The sequence below is a fragment of the Nilaparvata lugens genome, chromosome 11 (genome assembly GCF_014356525.2).
Source record: "Nilaparvata lugens isolate BPH chromosome 11, ASM1435652v1, whole genome shotgun sequence".
NCBI lineage: Eukaryota > Metazoa > Arthropoda > Insecta > Hemiptera > Delphacidae > Nilaparvata > Nilaparvata lugens.
This window is the reverse complement of record NC_052514.1, coordinates 16,075,185-16,094,754: the sequence shown is the minus strand read 5'-3', so window position 1 is coordinate 16,094,754 and position 19,570 is coordinate 16,075,185. Positions and strand designations below refer to the sequence as shown.

The 19,570-nt window shown below is 33.7% G+C and overlaps 1 long non-coding RNA gene and 20 other non-coding genes across 22 annotated transcripts; 5 read left to right on the top strand and 16 right to left on the bottom strand.

Moving 5' to 3' along the window:
• Positions 1–383: 383 nt before the first annotated feature.
• Positions 384–576, bottom strand: LOC120353760. The gene has a single exon (XR_005572576.1). It is a non-coding gene; the product is annotated as a U2 spliceosomal RNA (small nuclear RNA).
• Positions 577–854: 278 nt separating this feature from the next.
• LOC111051919 lies at positions 855–19,569 on the bottom strand. 2 transcript variants are annotated; one of them, XR_005572471.1, is made up of 10 exons: positions 19,552–19,569; positions 16,644–16,717; positions 15,544–15,648; positions 12,636–12,709; positions 11,536–11,640; positions 8,750–8,823; positions 7,650–7,754; positions 4,864–4,937; positions 3,765–3,869; positions 855–917 (listed from the first exon to the last, which is right to left on the bottom strand). It is a non-coding gene; the product is annotated as an uncharacterized LOC111051919 (long non-coding RNA). The 2 variants fall into 2 exon arrangements; XR_005572472.1 differs by lacking the exon at positions 4,864–4,937.
• LOC120353748 lies at positions 1,478–1,639 on the bottom strand. Its single transcript, XR_005572565.1, has one exon. It is a non-coding gene; the product is annotated as a U1 spliceosomal RNA (small nuclear RNA).
• On the top strand, positions 2,758–2,876 carry LOC120353733. The gene has a single exon (XR_005572551.1). It is a non-coding gene; the product is annotated as a 5S ribosomal RNA (ribosomal RNA).
• Positions 3,335–3,453, bottom strand: LOC120353732. Its single transcript, XR_005572550.1, has one exon. It is a non-coding gene; the product is annotated as a 5S ribosomal RNA (ribosomal RNA).
• Positions 4,403–4,595, bottom strand: LOC120353759. The gene has a single exon (XR_005572575.1). It is a non-coding gene; the product is annotated as a U2 spliceosomal RNA (small nuclear RNA).
• LOC120353747 lies at positions 5,498–5,659 on the bottom strand. Its single transcript, XR_005572564.1, has one exon. It is a non-coding gene; the product is annotated as a U1 spliceosomal RNA (small nuclear RNA).
• On the top strand, positions 6,765–6,883 carry LOC120353731. Its single transcript, XR_005572549.1, has one exon. It is a non-coding gene; the product is annotated as a 5S ribosomal RNA (ribosomal RNA).
• Positions 7,220–7,338, bottom strand: LOC120353730. The gene has a single exon (XR_005572548.1). It is a non-coding gene; the product is annotated as a 5S ribosomal RNA (ribosomal RNA).
• LOC120353758 lies at positions 8,289–8,481 on the bottom strand. Its single transcript, XR_005572574.1, has one exon. It is a non-coding gene; the product is annotated as a U2 spliceosomal RNA (small nuclear RNA).
• Positions 9,384–9,545, bottom strand: LOC120353745. Its single transcript, XR_005572562.1, has one exon. It is a non-coding gene; the product is annotated as a U1 spliceosomal RNA (small nuclear RNA).
• On the top strand, positions 10,651–10,769 carry LOC120353729. Its single transcript, XR_005572547.1, has one exon. It is a non-coding gene; the product is annotated as a 5S ribosomal RNA (ribosomal RNA).
• Positions 11,106–11,224, bottom strand: LOC120353728. The gene has a single exon (XR_005572546.1). It is a non-coding gene; the product is annotated as a 5S ribosomal RNA (ribosomal RNA).
• Positions 12,175–12,367, bottom strand: LOC120353756. Its single transcript, XR_005572572.1, has one exon. It is a non-coding gene; the product is annotated as a U2 spliceosomal RNA (small nuclear RNA).
• On the bottom strand, positions 13,270–13,431 carry LOC120353744. Its single transcript, XR_005572561.1, has one exon. It is a non-coding gene; the product is annotated as a U1 spliceosomal RNA (small nuclear RNA).
• On the top strand, positions 14,537–14,655 carry LOC120353727. The gene has a single exon (XR_005572545.1). It is a non-coding gene; the product is annotated as a 5S ribosomal RNA (ribosomal RNA).
• Positions 15,114–15,232, bottom strand: LOC120353726. Its single transcript, XR_005572544.1, has one exon. It is a non-coding gene; the product is annotated as a 5S ribosomal RNA (ribosomal RNA).
• On the bottom strand, positions 16,183–16,375 carry LOC120353755. Its single transcript, XR_005572571.1, has one exon. It is a non-coding gene; the product is annotated as a U2 spliceosomal RNA (small nuclear RNA).
• On the bottom strand, positions 17,278–17,439 carry LOC120353743. Its single transcript, XR_005572560.1, has one exon. It is a non-coding gene; the product is annotated as a U1 spliceosomal RNA (small nuclear RNA).
• Positions 18,545–18,663, top strand: LOC120353763. The gene has a single exon (XR_005572579.1). It is a non-coding gene; the product is annotated as a 5S ribosomal RNA (ribosomal RNA).
• LOC120353757 lies at positions 19,122–19,240 on the bottom strand. The gene has a single exon (XR_005572573.1). It is a non-coding gene; the product is annotated as a 5S ribosomal RNA (ribosomal RNA).
• Position 19,570: the final 1 nt, after the last annotated feature.

The window sequence follows — 19,570 nt, the reverse complement described above, 5'->3', positions numbered from 1 at the left end:
TCATATGAGTTTGAATTATGTGGTCTTTCTCATTATTAGTGCCAGTAGTTGATTTGAGAACTGCAAAATGTGGTTCAAGTAGTAGAAAATAAATATATTACATGAAAATCATAGTATTCTGGACATGACATTTTTTTCAAAACATAATTAAATTTTAAGAAATAATTAGCAGAGTTCAATATTCAACCCCTCATAAGAATGACAATATTATTATAATCACAAAAATATATTATCAAATTCTACTCTGAATGGAATTTTCCTACAAGTTTATTCTCCACATCCACATGTGTGGGCCTATTTCTTCAATTTCATCATATAATACAATCTGAAATACAATTAACTTTGGGTTGAAGTTTGAATATAATGTAGAATATGTTAATGAGATTAGGTGGGCCAGTCCCGACTGTACTGCAATGCCAGGTCGACCCGTGATGGAGGTGGAGCAAGCCCCTAACACTCCATCTATTTCCAAAAATCAGTTTAATATACTGGCCACACAATGTGCGGCGTATCAGATATTAAGCTGATAAGAACAGATACTACACTTTGATCTTAGCCAACAGGCCGAGAAGCGATAACTTTCCATGACAAATGACAAGACCTCTATCGAACAGCACACAAAACTCTGGCGAGAAGTGCAATATCTACACAACTTTGATGCTTTCTTTCAGGCAAGAAATTCCATTCATTAAACTATCAATACTTCCAGTATAACCTAGACAGTGATCATCATCAATTCTGATTGTTATATCTCGCATGATTTGTATAATTTTCAAGATATTGATGAAATATTAAAATATTAGTGAATGTTAATGTATGATGAGCCAAATGTGGAGGTAGTTACCAACTCTCCAGTAGGTGTCGTGGCTGCCACTGAGAACCACTGAACGGTTTTGGCGCGTCAGTCTTCAAGAGCACTTGTGAAATTGAAAAAATATCTATGTAAATTTGAGATCAAATCCTTTCACTCCAATTAATCAGTATATTATTGAATAATACCAACATACTTCAAATATATAACATTAAAATATGATATAATATTATATAATGTGCTATTTTGCAAAACTAAATACAGTCACTTTGATCCTTCTTCAGGACCGATTTATGTGCAGTTTGTCATGAAAACGGTAGCAAATAATAAATGCAAGGTTTTGAAAGAATAAAACAAAAGTTCAGGTGCTGTTTGGTCTGTTAGTTTTAGTGAGATGCACTTTAATCTGTCAGCATTCCTTATGAATAACATCAACTTCACATTAGTTGAGAAGATAATATTTTTGTGTTTCTCAATGAATAGCAGACAACATTGATAATATTGAAATTGATATATTCATATTATTATTATTACAAGCAAAACAGTCACAAGGTTCTTTGTTGAAGAGTAGTTTTATCAATCTAATGAATACAGGTAGCAAGTACGTAAAAATAGAAGATTTAAATCATATTGTAATGATGAATGCTAATATTGATTGAATTAGGACCGGGACAGCGCGAACGCAGTCCCGACTACCAAAAATTGTGCGCCCGAGATGCCCACATTTGGGGCATTCGCAGGGGTCAACCAAGTCGCAGTGCAATGACAAGGCCTCGCCCTGGGGGAACCGCCTTCTTGATCACGGTAACCCCCACGCCAGGTAAGTATGAATTACAGAGGTTCAACTGTAGCACCCCTACGCAAGATCACACATTACTCTGGCGAGAGCTCGGATAAAACACATCTTTCATACATTAATTAACCATTTCTGATGTTCAAACTAGATGCAATACAATTTCTCGTACATTTCATCACAAGAATAATGCAATCCACTTGGTGAAATATGACTTCTATTTAAATAAACAGCAAAACACAGGCTGTTTAAAAACATTTGATCTGAAAGAGGTGCAAGTTCGGAAGTTCACATCTAGACAGCGCTCACTCACATTGGGCACTTGGAGACTGCCATAATGAAACCAATCAGTTTCTTCTTCAAATTGAGAGAGGTTTAACTATAGATTACTCATTGGTGAACAGGTTTTTGACAAGAGAAAATTGTAGATGATTCAGTTCTGAAGTGAATATATTCAGTTACTTTTCTGTATAAAATGCACTCAAACCCCACAATAATTATTATGGTATTTCATTTATCAGAGTAGAGATATTTCAAATGTGCTATTTCTGAATCCGGTTTTAGAGGATACTTTCTTTTGAATCCTGATTTATGATGTTATGTGTGTTTTATAAAAGAAAGTAACTGAACCAATGAATGAATATCTTTTTTTTAATGGATAATCTACAATTCATTTTGATTTGAAATATCAGAGTGCATATGAACAATAATTATTATCAACCTAGTAATATCTATTTTAAATTGGAAAATCACGTTTTTGACCTATTGTTCTCTTTGTAAATCACAAAAATAATAATTGATGAGACTGACTTCTAATTGATTTAATTCAATTTTGAATAAGAATTTACCATTTCAGTAGGCCTACCCTCATGAAGCTCTCAAAAGTTGAAAAAATAAATGAAAAATGTGCCATTATTATTTAGGCAACAAATAATTTTAGAGCCATTTTATTTACTGAAACGTTTTTTATTGTTATGATGACTGTGAAGACGCCACTCATGAAGAGTGGACAATAGACGCCTTCTATTCCAGAGACGCTCTTCATGATAGAGCACTATCATGGAAGTCACAAGTACAAGATTTGTTTAAAGACATAGATAATTATCTTACATTTTTTGTGAAATCATCAACAAGCCTCCATCCAGTCGTTTTCGCCAACGGCCATACCACGTTGAATACACCGGTTCTCGTCCGATCACCGAAGTTAAGCAACGTCGGGTGTGGTCAGTACTTGGATGGGTGACCGCTTGGGAACACCACATGCTGTTGGCATTCATTCCTTTTTTGTTTTGCCATATCAATTTTGATTTTCCTATTACAGTAGCAAAATCAATTTATTTTTTTGTAATAACGTGTAATGGGTGACCGCTTGGGAACACCACATGCTGTTGGCATTCATTCCTTTTTTGTTTTGCCATATCAGAGTTCAATTTGTCAAAATCAATTTTATTTTTTTGTAATAACGTTTCTCACCAATATTCACTCTGATGTCAGTATGATATCATCAATAATAATATTATTCAAAAATGTAGTACATTCAATCCTCCAAGGACAGGAATATAATGAATTTTTATTTTCTGTTTAATACAAAATTGTTACACTAATATTTAGTAAAACCTATTTTACATGAAAATTTACAGACGACAGAGTGGAGATTTGCGAATAATAATTATTGTGATCACACGAGATCCTGGTAATAATAAATTTTGGCAAAACAAAAAAAGGAGAAATGCCAACAGCATGTGGTGTTCCCAAGCGGTCACCCATCCAAGTACTGACCACACCCGACGTTGCTTAACTTCGGTGATCGGACGAGAACCGGTGTATTCAACGTGGTATGGCCGTTGGCAAAGGAAAACTATTTTAAATCATTTCACAATTACTTATGTCATGATTGAATCCAATTTTTCAAATATTGGGGTTTTCATTTCTGTCAACCCCTCACATCAGAATATCCATTTTTTCAATACGCTACTTTGTAATAATTAACTTGCAAGTAGTTTTTACAGAAATAGACAATGCTAAGCAACAAAGTAGGCCTGGATAGATTTCACTACATCGCTATATTCAGAAATATGCTACCTAAAAGAGTGAAAGATTTTACATGGATATTAATCATAGATGACATGACATTAATTAGAAAGAAGCAATTACTCTCACCTCTTTTTATGATTGTTGTCATTTGGTTTAGTTGTCTCTTAATTTATTCTTCTGAAAATAAACAGTAGGCTACTACAGTTCTTGCAGAGGAAATTCACTTTCTTCCTGAAATAAATGAATAGAGACAATGACATTTAATAAATTAATTTGAAAAACAAGCAAGCCTCTTACTATCTCTAACACAAGAAGAAATTAATCATCAAATGTGAAGGTTTGATAATAAAGCCAGTGAATGGAAATAATTTCAAACATCTATTCATATGATTTGAATTATGTGGTCTTTCTCATTATTAGTGCCAGTAGTTGATTTGAGAACTGCAAAATGTGGTTCAAGTAGTAGAAAATAAATATATTACATGAAAATCATAGTATTCTGGACATGACATTTTTTTCAAAACATAATTAAATTTTAAGAAATAATTAGCAGAGTTCAATATTCAACCCCTCATAAGAATGACAATATTATTATAATCACAAAAATATATTATCAAATTCTACTCTGAATGGAATTTTCCTACAAGTTTATTCTCCACATCCACATGTGTGGGCCTATTTCTTCAATTTCATCATATAATACAATCTGAAATACAATTAACTTTGGGTTGAAGTTTGAATATAATGTAGAATATGTTAATGAGATTAGGTGGGCCAGTCCCGACTGTACTGCAATGCCAGGTCGACCCGTGATGGAGGTGGAGCAAGCCCCTAACACTCCATCTATTTCCAAAAATCAGTTTAATATACTGGCCACACAATGTGCGGCGTATCAGATATTAAGCTGATAAGAACAGATACTACACTTTGATCTTAGCCAACAGGCCGAGAAGCGATAACTTTCCATGACAAATGACAAGACCTCTATCGAACAGCACACAAAACTCTGGCGAGAAGTGCAATATCTACACAACTTTGATGCTTTCTTTCAGGCAAGAAATTCCATTCATTAAACTATCAATACTTCCAGTATAACCTAGACAGTGATCATCATCAATTCTGATTGTTATATCTCGCATGATTTGTATAATTTTCAAGATATTGATGAAATATTAAAATATTAGTGAATGTTAATGTATGATGAGCCAAATGTGGAGGTAGTTACCAACTCTCCAGGTAGGTGTCGTGGCTGCCACTGAGAACCACTGAACGGTTTTGGCGCGTCAGTCTTCAAGAGCACTTGTGAAATTGAAAAAATATCTATGTAAATTTGAGATCAAATCCTTTCACTCCAATTAATCAGTATATTATTGAATAATACCAACATACTTCAAATATATAACATTAAAATATGATATAATATTATATAATGTGCTATTTTGCAAAACTAAATACAGTCACTTTGATCCTTCTTCAGGACCGATTTATGTGCAGTTTGTCATGAAAACGGTAGCAAATAATAAATGCAAGGTTTTGAAAGAATAAAACAAAAGTTCAGGTGCTGTTTGGTCTGTTAGTTTTAGTGAGATGCACTTTAATCTGTCAGCATTCCTTATGAATAACATCAACTTCACATTAGTTGAGAAGATAATATTTTTGTGTTTCTCAATGAATAGCAGACAACATTGATAATATTGAAATTGATATATTCATATTATTATTATTACAAGCAAAACAATCACAAGGTTCTTTGTTGAAGAGTAGTTTTATCAATCTAATGAATACAGGTAGCAAGTACGTAAAAATAGAAGATTTAAATCATATTGTAATGATGAATGCTAATATTGATTGAATTAGGACCGGGACAGCGCGAACGCAGTCCCGACTACCAAAAATTGTGCGCCCGAGATGCCCACATTTGGGGCATTCGCAGGGGTCAACCAAGTCGCAGTGCAATGACAAGGCCTCGCCCTGGGGGAACCGCCTTCTTGATCACGGTAACCCCCACGCCAGGTAAGTATGAATTACAGAGGTTCAACTGTAGCACCCCTACGCAAGATCACACATTACTCTGGCGAGAGCTCGGATAAAACACATCTTTCATACATTAATTAACCATTTCTGATGTTCAAACTAGATGCAATACAATTTCTCGTACATTTCATCACAAGAATAATGCAATCCACTTGGTGAAATATGACTTCTATTTAAATAAACAGCAAAACACAGGCTGTTTAAAAACATTTGATCTGAAAGAGGTGCAAGTTCGGAAGTTCACATCTAGACAGCGCTCACTCACATTGGGCACTTGGAGACTGCCATAATGAAACCAATCAGTTTCTTCTTCAAATTGAGAGAGGTTTAACTATAGATTACTCATTGGTGAACAGGTTTTTGACAAGAGAAAATTGTAGATGATTCAGTTCTGAAGTGAATATATTCAGTTACTTTTCTGTATAAAATGCACTCAAACCCCACAATAATTATTATGGTATTTCATTTATCAGAGTAGAGATATTTCAAATGTGCTATTTCTGAATCCGGTTTTAGAGGATACTTTCTTTTGAATCCTGATTTATGATGTTATGTGTGTTTTATAAAAGAAAGTAACTGAACCAATGAATGAATATCTTTTTTTTAATGGATAATCTACAATTCATTTTGATTTGAAATATCAGAGTGCATATGAACAATAATTATTATCAACCTAGTAATATCTATTTTAAATTGGAAAATCACGTTTTTGACATATTGTTCTCTTTGTAAATCACAAAAATAATAATTGATGAGACTGACTTCTAATTGATTTAATTCAATTTTGAATAAGAATTTACCATTTCAGTAGGCCTACCCTCATGAAGCTCTCAAAAGTTGAAAAAATAAATGAAAAATGTGCCATTATTATTTAGGCAACAAATAATTTTAGAGCCATTTTATTTACTGAAACGTTTTTTATTGTTATGATGACTGTGAAGACGCCACTCATGAAGATTGGCCTTCTATTCTAGAGACGCTCTTCATGATAGAGCACTATCATGGAAGTCACAAGTACAAGATTTGTTTAAAGACATAGATAATTATCTTACATTTGTGAAATCATCAACAAGCCTCCATCCAGTCGTTTTCGCCAACGGCCATACCACGTTGAATACACCGGTTCTCGTCCGATCACCGAAGTTAAGCAACGTCGGGTGTGGTCAGTACTTGGATGGGTGACCGCTTGGGAACACCACATGCTGTTGGCATTCATTCCTTTTTTGTTTTGCCATATCAGAGTTCAATTTGTCAAAATCAATTTTATTTTTTTGTAATAACGTTTCTCACCAATATTCACTCTGATGTCAGTATGATATCATCAATAATAATATTATTCAAAAATGTAGTACATTCAATCCTCCAAGGACAGGAATATAATGAATTTTTATTTTCTGTTTAATACAAAATTGTTACACTAATATTTAGTAAAACCTATTTTACATGAAAATTTACAGACGACAGAGTGGAGATTTGCGAATAATAATTATTGTGATCACACGAGATCCTGGTAATAATAAATTTTGGCAAAACAAAAAAAGGAGAAATGCCAACAGCATGTGGTGTTCCCAAGCGGTCACCCATCCAAGTACTGACCACACCCGACGTTGCTTAACTTCGGTGATCGGACGAGAACCGGTGTATTCAACGTGGTATGGCCGTTGGCAAAGGAAAACTATTTTAAATCATTTCACAATTACTTATGTCATGATTGAATCCAATTTTTCAAATATTGGGGTTTTCATTTCTGTCAACCCCTCACATCAGAATATCCATTTTTTCAATACGCTACTTTGTAATAATTAACTTGCAAGTAGTTTTTACAGAAATAGACAATGCTAAGCAACAAAGTAGGCCTGGATAGATTTCACTACATCGCTATATTCAGAAATATGCTACCTAAAAGAGTGAAAGATTTTACATGGATATTAATCATAGATGACATGACATTAATTAGAAAGAAGCAATTACTCTCACCTCTTTTTATGATTGTTGTCATTTGGTTTAGTTGTCTCTTAATTTATTCTTCTGAAAATAAACAGTAGGCTACTACAGTTCTTGCAGAGGAAATTCACTTTCTTCCTGAAATAAATGAATAGAGACAATGACATTTAATAAATTAATTTGAAAAACAAGCAAGCCTCTTACTATCTCTAACACAAGAAGAAATTAATCATCAAATGTGAAGGTTTGATAATAAAGCCAGTGAATGGAAATAATTTCAAACATCTATTCATATGAGTTTGAATTATGTGGTCTTTCTCATTATTAGTGCCAGTAGTTGATTTGAGAACTGCAAAATGTGGTTCAAGTAGTAGAAAATAAATATATTACATGAAAATCATAGTATTCTGGACATGACATTTTTTTCAAAACATAATTAAATTTTAAGAAATAATTAGCAGAGTTCAATATTCAACCCCTCATAAGAATGACAATATTATTATAATCACAAAAATATATTATCAAATTCTACTCTGAATGGAATTTTCCTACAAGTTTATTCTCCACATCCACATGTGTGGGCCTATTTCTTCAATTTCATCATATAATACAATCTGAAATACAATTAACTTTGGGTTGAAGTTTGAATATAATGTAGAATATGTTAATGAGATTAGGTGGGCCAGTCCCGACTGTACTGCAATGCCAGGTCGACCCGTGATGGAGGTGGAGCAAGCCCCTAACACTCCATCTATTTCCAAAAATCAGTTTAATATACTGGCCACACAATGTGCGGCGTATCAGATATTAAGCTGATAAGAACAGATACTACACTTTGATCTTAGCCAACAGGCCGAGAAGCGATAACTTTCCATGACAAATGACAAGACCTCTATCGAACAGCACACAAAACTCTGGCGAGAAGTGCAATATCTACACAACTTTGATGCTTTCTTTCAGGCAAGAAATTCCATTCATTAAACTATCAATACTTCCAGTATAACCTAGACAGTGATCATCATCAATTCTGATTGTTATATCTCGCATGATTTGTATAATTTTCAAGATATTGATGAAATATTAAAATATTAGTGAATGTTAATGTATGATGAGCCAAATGTGGAGGTAGTTACCAACTCTCCAGGTAGGTGTCGTGGCTGCCACTGAGAACCACTGAACGGTTTTGGCGCGTCAGTCTTCAAGAGCACTTGTGAAATTGAAAAAATATCTATGTAAATTTGAGATCAAATCCTTTCACTCCAATTAATCAGTATATTATTGAATAATACCAACATACTTCAAATATATAACATTAAAATATGATATAATATTATATAATGTGCTATTTTGCAAAACTAAATACAGTCACTTTGATCCTTCTTCAGGACCGATTTATGTGCAGTTTGTCATAAAAACGGTAGCAAATAATAAATGCAAGGTTTTGAAAGAATAAAACAAAAGTTCAGGTGCTGTTTGGTCTGTTAGTTTTAGTGAGATGCACTTTAATCTGTCAGCATTCCTTATGAATAACATCAACTTCACATTAGTTGAGAAGATAATATTTTTGTGTTTCTCAATGAATAGCAGACAACATTGATAATATTGAAATTGATATATTCATATTATTATTATTACAAGCAAAACAATCACAAGGTTCTTTGTTGAAGAGTAGTTTTATCAATCTAATGAATACAGGTAGCAAGTACGTAAAAATAGAAGATTTAAATCATATTGTAATGATGAATGCTAATATTGATTGAATTAGGACCGGGACAGCGCGAACGCAGTCCCGACTACCAAAAATTGTGCGCCCGAGATGCCCACATTTGGGGCATTCGCAGGGGTCAACCAAGTCGCAGTGCAATGACAAGGCCTCGCCCTGGGGGAACCGCCTTCTTGATCACGGTAACCCCCACGCCAGGTAAGTATGAATTACAGAGGTTCAACTGTAGCACCCCTACGCAAGATCACACATTACTCTGGCGAGAGCTCGGATAAAACACATCTTTCATACATTAATTAACCATTTCTGATGTTCAAACTAGATGCAATACAATTTCTCGTACATTTCATCACAAGAATAATGCAATCCACTTGGTGAAATATGACTTCTATTTAAATAAACAGCAAAACACAGGCTGTTTAAAAACATTTGATCTGAAAGAGGTGCAAGTTCGGAAGTTCACATCTAGACAGCGCTCACTCACATTGGGCACTTGGAGACTGCCATAATGAAACCAATCAGTTTCTTCTTCAAATTGAGAGAGGTTTAACTATAGATTACTCATTGGTGAACAGGTTTTTGACAAGAGAAAATTGTAGATGATTCAGTTCTGAAGTGAATATATTCAGTTACTTTTCTGTATAAAATGCACTCAAACCCCACAATAATTATTATGGTATTTCATTTATCAGAGTAGAGATATTTCAAATGTGCTATTTCTGAATCCGGTTTTAGAGGATACTTTCTTTTGAATCCTGATTTATGATGTTATGTGTGTTTTATAAAAGAAAGTAACTGAACCAATGAATGAATATCTTTTTTTTAATGGATAATCTACAATTCATTTTGATTTGAAATATCAGAGTGCATATGAACAATAATTATTATCAACCTAGTAATATCTATTTTAAATTGGAAAATCACGTTTTTGACATATTGTTCTCTTTGTAAATCACAAAAATAATAATTGATGAGACTGACTTCTAATTGATTTAATTCAATTTTGAATAAGAATTTACCATTTCAGTAGGCCTACCCTCATGAAGCTCTCAAAAGTTGAAAAAATAAATGAAAAATGTGCCATTATTATTTAGGCAACAAATAATTTTAGAGCCATTTTATTTACTGAAACGTTTTTTATTGTTATGATGACTGTGAAGACGCCACTCATGAAGATTGGCCTTCTATTCTAGAGACGCTCTTCATGATAGAGCACTATCATGGAAGTCACAAGTACAAGATTTGTTTAAAGACATAGATAATTATCTTACATTTGTGAAATCATCAACAAGCCTCCATCCAGTCGTTTTCGCCAACGGCCATACCACGTTGAATACACCGGTTCTCGTCCGATCACCGAAGTTAAGCAACGTCGGGTGTGGTCAGTACTTGGATGGGTGACCGCTTGGGAACACCACATGCTGTTGGCATTCATTCCTTTTTTGTTTTGCCATATCAGAGTTCAATTTGTCAAAATCAATTTTATTTTTTTGTAATAACGTTTCTCACCAATATTCACTCTGATGTCAGTATGATATCATCAATAATAATATTATTCAAAAATGTAGTACATTCAATCCTCCAAGGACAGGAATATAATGAATTTTTATTTTCTGTTTAATACAAAATTGTTACACTAATATTTAGTAAAACCTATTTTACATGAAAATTTACAGACGACAGAGTGGAGATTTGCGAATAATAATTATTGTGATCACACGAGATCCTGGTAATAATAAATTTTGGCAAAACAAAAAAAGGAGAAATGCCAACAGCATGTGGTGTTCCCAAGCGGTCACCCATCCAAGTACTGACCACACCCGACGTTGCTTAACTTCGGTGATCGGACGAGAACCGGTGTATTCAACGTGGTATGGCCGTTGGCAAAGGAAAACTATTTTAAATCATTTCACAATTACTTATGTCATGATTGAATCCAATTTTTCAAATATTGGGGTTTTCATTTCTGTCAACCCCTCACATCAGAATATCCATTTTTTCAATACGCTACTTTGTAATAATTAACTTGCAAGTAGTTTTTACAGAAATAGACAATGCTAAGCAACAAAGTAGGCCTGGATAGATTTCACTACATCGCTATATTCAGAAATATGCTACCTAAAAGAGTGAAAGATTTTACATGGATATTAATCATAGATGACATGACATTAATTAGAAAGAAGCAATTACTCTCACCTCTTTTTATGATTGTTGTCATTTGGTTTAGTTGTCTCTTAATTTATTCTTCTGAAAATAAACAGTAGGCTACTACAGTTCTTGCAGAGGAAATTCACTTTCTTCCTGAAATAAATGAATAGAGACAATGACATTTAATAAATTAATTTGAAAAACAAGCAAGCCTCTTACTATCTCTAACACAAGAAGAAATTAATCATCAAATGTGAAGGTTTGATAATAAAGCCAGTGAATGGAAATAATTTCAAACATCTATTCATATGAATTTGAATTATGTGGTCTTTCTCATTATTAGTGCCAGTAGTTGATTTGAGAACTGCAAAATGTGGTTCAAGTAGTAGAAAATAAATATATTACATGAAAATCATAGTATTCTGGACATGACATTTTTTTCAAAACATAATTAAATTTTAAGAAATAATTAGCAGAGTTCAATATTCAACCCCTCATAAGAATGACAATATTATTATAATCACAAAAATATATTATCAAATTCTACTCTGAATGGAATTTTCCTACAAGTTTATTCTCCACATCCACATGTGTGGGCCTATTTCTTCAATTTCATCATATAATACAATCTGAAATACAATTAACTTTGGGTTGAAGTTTGAATATAATGTAGAATATGTTAATGAGATTAGGTGGGCCAGTCCCGACTGTACTGCAATGCCAGGTCGACCCGTGATGGAGGTGGAGCAAGCCCCTAACACTCCATCTATTTCCAAAAATCAGTTTAATATACTGGCCACACAATGTGCGGCGTATCAGATATTAAGCTGATAAGAACAGATACTACACTTTGATCTTAGCCAACAGGCCGAGAAGCGATAACTTTCCATGACAAATGACAAGACCTCTATCGAACAGCACACAAAACTCTGGCGAGAAGTGCAATATCTACACAACTTTGATGCTTTCTTTCAGGCAAGAAATTCCATTCATTAAACTATCAATACTTCCAGTATAACCTAGACAGTGATCATCATCAATTCTGATTGTTATATCTCGCATGATTTGTATAATTTTCAAGATATTGATGAAATATTAAAATATTAGTGAATGTTAATGTATGATGAGCCAAATGTGGAGGTAGTTACCAACTCTCCAGCTAGGTGTCGTGGCTGCCACTGAGAACCACTGAACGGTTTTGGCGCGTCAGTCTTCAAGAGCACTTGTGAAATTGAAAAAATATCTATGTAAATTTGAGATCAAATCCTTTCACTCCAATTAATCAGTATATTATTGAATAATACCAACATACTTCAAATATATAACATTAAAATATGATATAATATTATATAATGTGCTATTTTGCAAAACTAAATACAGTCACTTTGATCCTTCTTCAGGACCGATTTATGTGCAGTTTGTCATAAAAACGGTAGCAAATAATAAATGCAAGGTTTTGAAAGAATAAAACAAAAGTTCAGGTGCTGTTTGGTCTGTTAGTTTTAGTGAGATGCACTTTAATCTGTCAGCATTCCTTATGAATAACATCAACTTCACATTAGTTGAGAAGATAATATTTTTGTGTTTCTCAATGAATAGCAGACAACATTGATAATATTGAAATTGATATATTCATATTATTATTATTACAAGCAAAACAATCACAAGGTTCTTTGTTGAAGAGTAGTTTTATCAATCTAATGAATACAGGTAGCAAGTACGTAAAAATAGAAGATTTAAATCATATTGTAATGATGAATGCTAATATTGATTGAATTAGGACCGGGACAGCGCGAACGCAGTCCCGACTACCAAAAATTGTGCGCCCGAGATGCCCACATTTGGGGCATTCGCAGGGGTCAACCAAGTCGCAGTGCAATGACAAGGCCTCGCCCTGGGGGAACCGCCTTCTTGATCACGGTAACCCCCACGCCAGGTAAGTATGAATTACAGAGGTTCAACTGTAGCACCCCTACGCAAGATCACACATTACTCTGGCGAGAGCTCGGATAAAACACATCTTTCATACATTAATTAACCATTTCTGATGTTCAAACTAGATGCAATACAATTTCTCGTACATTTCATCACAAGAATAATGCAATCCACTTGGTGAAATATGACTTCTATTTAAATAAACAGCAAAACACAGGCTGTTTAAAAACATTTGATCTGAAAGAGGTGCAAGTTCGGAAGTTCACATCTAGACAGCGCTCACTCACATTGGGCACTTGGAGACTGCCATAATGAAACCAATCAGTTTCTTCTTCAAATTGAGAGAGGTTTAACTATAGATTACTCATTGGTGAACAGGTTTTTGACAAGAGAAAATTGTAGATGATTCAGTTCTGAAGTGAATATATTCAGTTACTTTTCTGTATAAAATGCACTCAAACCCCACAATAATTATTATGGTATTTCATTTATCAGAGTAGAGATATTTCAAATGTGCTATTTCTGAATCCGGTTTTAGAGGATACTTTCTTTTGAATCCTGATTTATGATGTTATGTGTGTTTTATAAAAGAAAGTAACTGAACCAATGAATGAATATCTTTTTTTTAATGGATAATCTACAATTCATTTTGATTTGAAATATCAGAGTGCATATGAACAATAATTATTATCAACCTAGTAATATCTATTTTAAATTGGAAAATCACGTTTTTGACATATTGTTCTCTTTGTAAATCACAAAAATAATAATTGATGAGACTGACTTCTAATTGATTTAATTCAATTTTGAATAAGAATTTACCATTTCAGTAGGCCTACCCTCATGAAGCTCTCAAAAGTTGAAAAAATAAATGAAAAATGTGCCATTATTATTTAGGCAACAAATAATTTTAGAGCCATTTTATTTACTGAAACGTTTTTTATTGTTATGATGACTGTGAAGACGCCACTCATGAAGATTGGCCTTCTATTCTAGAGACGCTCTTCATGATAGAGCACTATCATGGAAGTCACAAGTACAAGATTTGTTTAAAGACATAGATAATTATCTTACATTTGTGAAATCATCAACAAGCCTCCATCCAGTCGTTTTCGCCAACGGCCATACCACGTTGAATACACCGGTTCTCGTCCGATCACCGAAGTTAAGCAACGTCGGGTGTGGTCAGTACTTGGATGGGTGACCGCTTGGGAACACCACATGCTGTTGGCATTCATTCCTTTTTTGTTTTGCCATATCAATTTTGATTTTCCTATTACAGTAGCAAAATCAATTTATTTTTTTGTAATAACGTGTAATGGGTGACCGCTTGGGAACACCACATGCTGTTGGCATTCATTCCTTTTTTGTTTTGCCATATCAGAGTTCAATTTGTCAAAATCAATTTTATTTTTTTGTAATAACGTTTCTCACCAATATTCACTCTGATGTCAGTATGATATCATCAATAATAATATTATTCAAAAATGTAGTACATTCAATCCTCCAAGGACAGGAATATAATGAATTTTTATTTTCTGTTTAATACAAAATTGTTACACTAATATTTAGTAAAACCTATTTTACATGAAAATTTACAGACGACAGAGTGGAGATTTGCGAATAATAATTATTGTGATCACACGAGATCCTGGTAATAATAAATTTTGGCAAAACAAAAAAAGGAGAAATGCCAACAGCATGTGGTGTTCCCAAGCGGTCACCCATCCAAGTACTGACCACACCCGACGTTGCTTAACTTCGGTGATCGGACGAGAACCGGTGTATTCAACGTGGTATGGCCGTTGGCAAAGGAAAACTATTTTAAATCATTTCACAATTACTTATGTCATGATTGAATCCAATTTTTCAAATATTGGGGTTTTCATTTCTGTCAACCCCTCACATCAGAATATCCATTTTTTCAATACGCTACTTTGTAATAATTAACTTGCAAGTAGTTTTTACAGAAATAGACAATGCTAAGCAACAAAGTAGGCCTGGATAGATTTCACTACATCGCTATATTCAGAAATATGCTACCTAAAAGAGTGAAAGATTTTACATGGATATTAATCATAGATGACATGACATTAATTAGAAAGAAGCAATTACTCTCACCTCTTTTTATGATTGTTGTCATTTGGTTTAGTTGTCTCTTAATTTATTCTTCTGAAAATAAACAGTAGGCTACTACAGTTCTTGCAGAGGAAATTCACTTTCTTCCTGAAATAAATGAATAGAGACAATGACATTTAATAAATTAATTTGAAAAACAAGCAAGCCTCTTACTATCTCTAACACAAGAAGAAATTAATCATCAAATGTGAAGGTTTGATAATAAAGCCAGTGAATGGAAATAATTTCAAACATCTATTCATATGAATTTGAATTATGTGGTCTTTCTCATTATTAGTGCCAGTAGTTGATTTGAGAACTGCAAAATGTGGTTCAAGTAGTAGAAAATAAATATATTACATGAAAATCATAGTATTCTGGACATGACATTTTTTTCAAAACATAATTAAATTTTAAGAAATAATTAGCAGAGTTCAATATTCAACCCCTCATAAGAATGACAATATTATTATAATCACAAAAATATATTATCAAATTCTACTCTGAATGGAATTTTCCTACAAGTTTATTCTCCACATCCACATGTGTGGGCCTATTTCTTCAATTTCATCATATAATACAATCTGAAATACAATTAACTTTGGGTTGAAGTTTGAATATAATGTAGAATATGTTAATGAGATTAGGTGGGCCAGTCCCGACTGTACTGCAATGCCAGGTCGACCCGTGATGGAGGTGGAGCAAGCCCCTAACACTCCATCTATTTCCAAAAATCAGTTTAATATACTGGCCACACAATGTGCGGCGTATCAGATATTAAGCTGATAAGAACAGATACTACACTTTGATCTTAGCCAACAGGCCGAGAAGCGATAACTTTCCATGACAAATGACAAGACCTCTATCGAACAGCACACAAAACTCTGGCGAGAAGTGCAATATCTACACAACTTTGATGCTTTCTTTCAGGCAAGAAATTCCATTCATTAAACTATCAATACTTCCAGTATAACCTAGACAGTGATCATCATCAATTCTGATTGTTATATCTCGCATGATTTGTATAATTTTCAAGATATTGATGAAATATTAAAATATTAGTGAATGTTAATGTATGATGAGCCAAATGTGGAGGTAGTTACCAACTCTCCAGCTAGGTGTCGTGGCTGCCACTGAGAACCACTGAACGGTTTTGGCGCGTCAGTCTTCAAGAGCACTTGTGAAATTGAAAAAATATCTATGTAAATTTGAGATCAAATCCTTTCACTCCAATTAATCAGTATATTATTGAATAATACCAACATACTTCAAATATATAACATTAAAATATGATATAATATTATATAATGTGCTATTTTGCAAAACTAAATACAGTCACTTTGATCCTTCTTCAGGACCGATTTATGTGCAGTTTGTCATAAAAACGGTAGCAAATAATAAATGCAAGGTTTTGAAAGAATAAAACAAAAGTTCAGGTGCTGTTTGGTCTGTTAGTTTTAGTGAGATGCACTTTAATCTGTCAGCATTCCTTATGAATAACATCAACTTCACATTAGTTGAGAAGATAATATTTTTGTGTTTCTCAATGAATAGCAGACAACATTGATAATATTGAAATTGATATATTCATATTATTATTATTACAAGCAAAACAGTCACAAGGTTCTTTGTTGAAGAGTAGTTTTATCAATCTAATGAATACAGGTAGCAAGTACGTAAAAATAGAAGATTTAAATCATATTGTAATGATGAATGCTAATATTGATTGAATTAGGACCGGGACAGCGCGAACGCAGTCCCGACTACCAAAAATTGTGCGCCCGAGATGCCCACATTTGGGGCATTCGCAGGGGTCAACCAAGTCGCAGTGCAATGACAAGGCCTCGCCCTGGGGGAACCGCCTTCTTGATCACGGTAACCCCCACGCCAGGTAAGTATGAATTACAGAGGTTCAACTGTAGCACCCCTACGCAAGATCACACATTACTCTGGCGAGAGCTCGGATAAAACACATCTTTCATACATTAATTAACCATTTCTGATGTTCAAACTAGATGCAATACAATTTCTCGTACATTTCATCACAAGAATAATGCAATCCACTTGGTGAAATATGACTTCTATTTAAATAAACAGCAAAACACAGGCTGTTTAAAAACATTTGATCTGAAAGAGGTGCAAGTTCGGAAGTTCACATCTAGACAGCGCTCACTCACATTGGGCACTTGGAGACTGCCATAATGAAACCAATCAGTTTCTTCTTCAAATTGAGAGAGGTTTAACTATAGATTACTCATTGGTGAACAGGTTTTTGACAAGAGAAAATTGTAGATGATTCAGTTCTGAAGTGAATATATTCAGTTACTTTTCTGTATAAAATGCACTCAAACCCCACAATAATTATTATGGTATTTCATTTATCAGAGTAGAGATATTTCAAATGTGCTATTTCTGAATCCGGTTTTAGAGGATACTTTCTTTTGAATCCTGATTTATGATGTTATGTGTGTTTTATAAAAGAAAGTAACTGAACCAATGAATGAATATCTTTTTTTTAATGGATAATCTACAATTCATTTTGATTTGAAATATCAGAGTGCATATGAACAATAATTATTATCAACCTAGTAATATCTATTTTAAATTGGAAAATCACGTTTTTGACATATTGTTCTCTTTGTAAATCACAAAAATAATAATTGATGAGACTGACTTCTAATTGATTTAATTCAATTTTGAATAAGAATTTACCATTTCAGTAGGCCTACCCTCATGAAGCTCTCAAAAGTTGAAAAAATAAATGAAAAATGTGCCATTATTATTTAGGCAACAAATAATTTTAGAGCCATTTTATTTACTGAAACGTTTTTTATTGTTATGATGACTGTGAAGACGCCACTCATGAAGATTGGCCTTCTATTCTAGAGACGCTCTTCATGATAGAGCACTATCATGGAAGTCACAAGTACAAGATTTGTTTAAAGACATAGATAATTATCTTACATTTGTGAAATCATCAACAAGCCTCCATCCAGTCGTTTTCGCCAACGGCCATACCACGTTGAATACACCGGTTCTCGTCCGATCACCGAAGTTAAGCAACGTCGGGTGTGGTCAGTACTTGGATGGGTGACCGCTTGGGAACACCACATGCTGTTGGCATTCATTCCTTTTTTGTTTTGCCATATCAATTTTGATTTTCCTATTACAGTAGCAAAATCAATTTATTTTTTTGTAATAACGTGTAATGGGTGACCGCTTGGGAACACCACATGCTGTTGGCATTCATTCCTTTTTTGTTTTGCCATATCAGAGTTCAATTTGTCAAAATCAATTTTATTTTTTTGTAATAACGTTTCTCACCAATATTCACTCTGATGTCAGTATGATATCATCAATAATAATATTATTCAAAAATGTAGTACATTCAATCCTCCAAGGACAGGAATATAATGAATTTTTATTTTCTGTTTAATACAAAATTGTTACACTAATATTTAGTAAAACCTATTTTACATGAAAATTTACAGACGACAGAGTGGAGATTTGCGAATAATAATTATTGTGATCACACGAGATCCTGGTAATAATAAATTTTGGCAAAACAAAAAAAGGAGAAATGCCAACAGCATGTGGTGTTCCCAAGCGGTCACCCATCCAAGTACTGACCACACCCGACGTTGCTTAACTTCGGTGATCGGACGAGAACCGGTGTATTCAACGTGGTATGGCCGTTGGCAAAGGAAAACTATTTTAAATCATTTCACAATTACTTATGTCATGATTGAATCCAATTTTTCAAATATTGGGGTTTTCATTTCTGTCAACCCCTCACATCAGAATATCCATTTTTTCAATACGCTACTTTGTAATAATTAACTTGCAAGTAGTTTTTACAGAAATAGACAATGCTAAGCAACAAAGTAGGCCTGGATAGATTTCACTACATCGCTATATTCAGAAATATGCTACCTAAAAGAGTGAAAGATTTTACATGGATATTAATCATAGATGACATGACATTAATTAGAAAGAAGCAATTACTCTCACCTCTTTTTATGATTGTTGT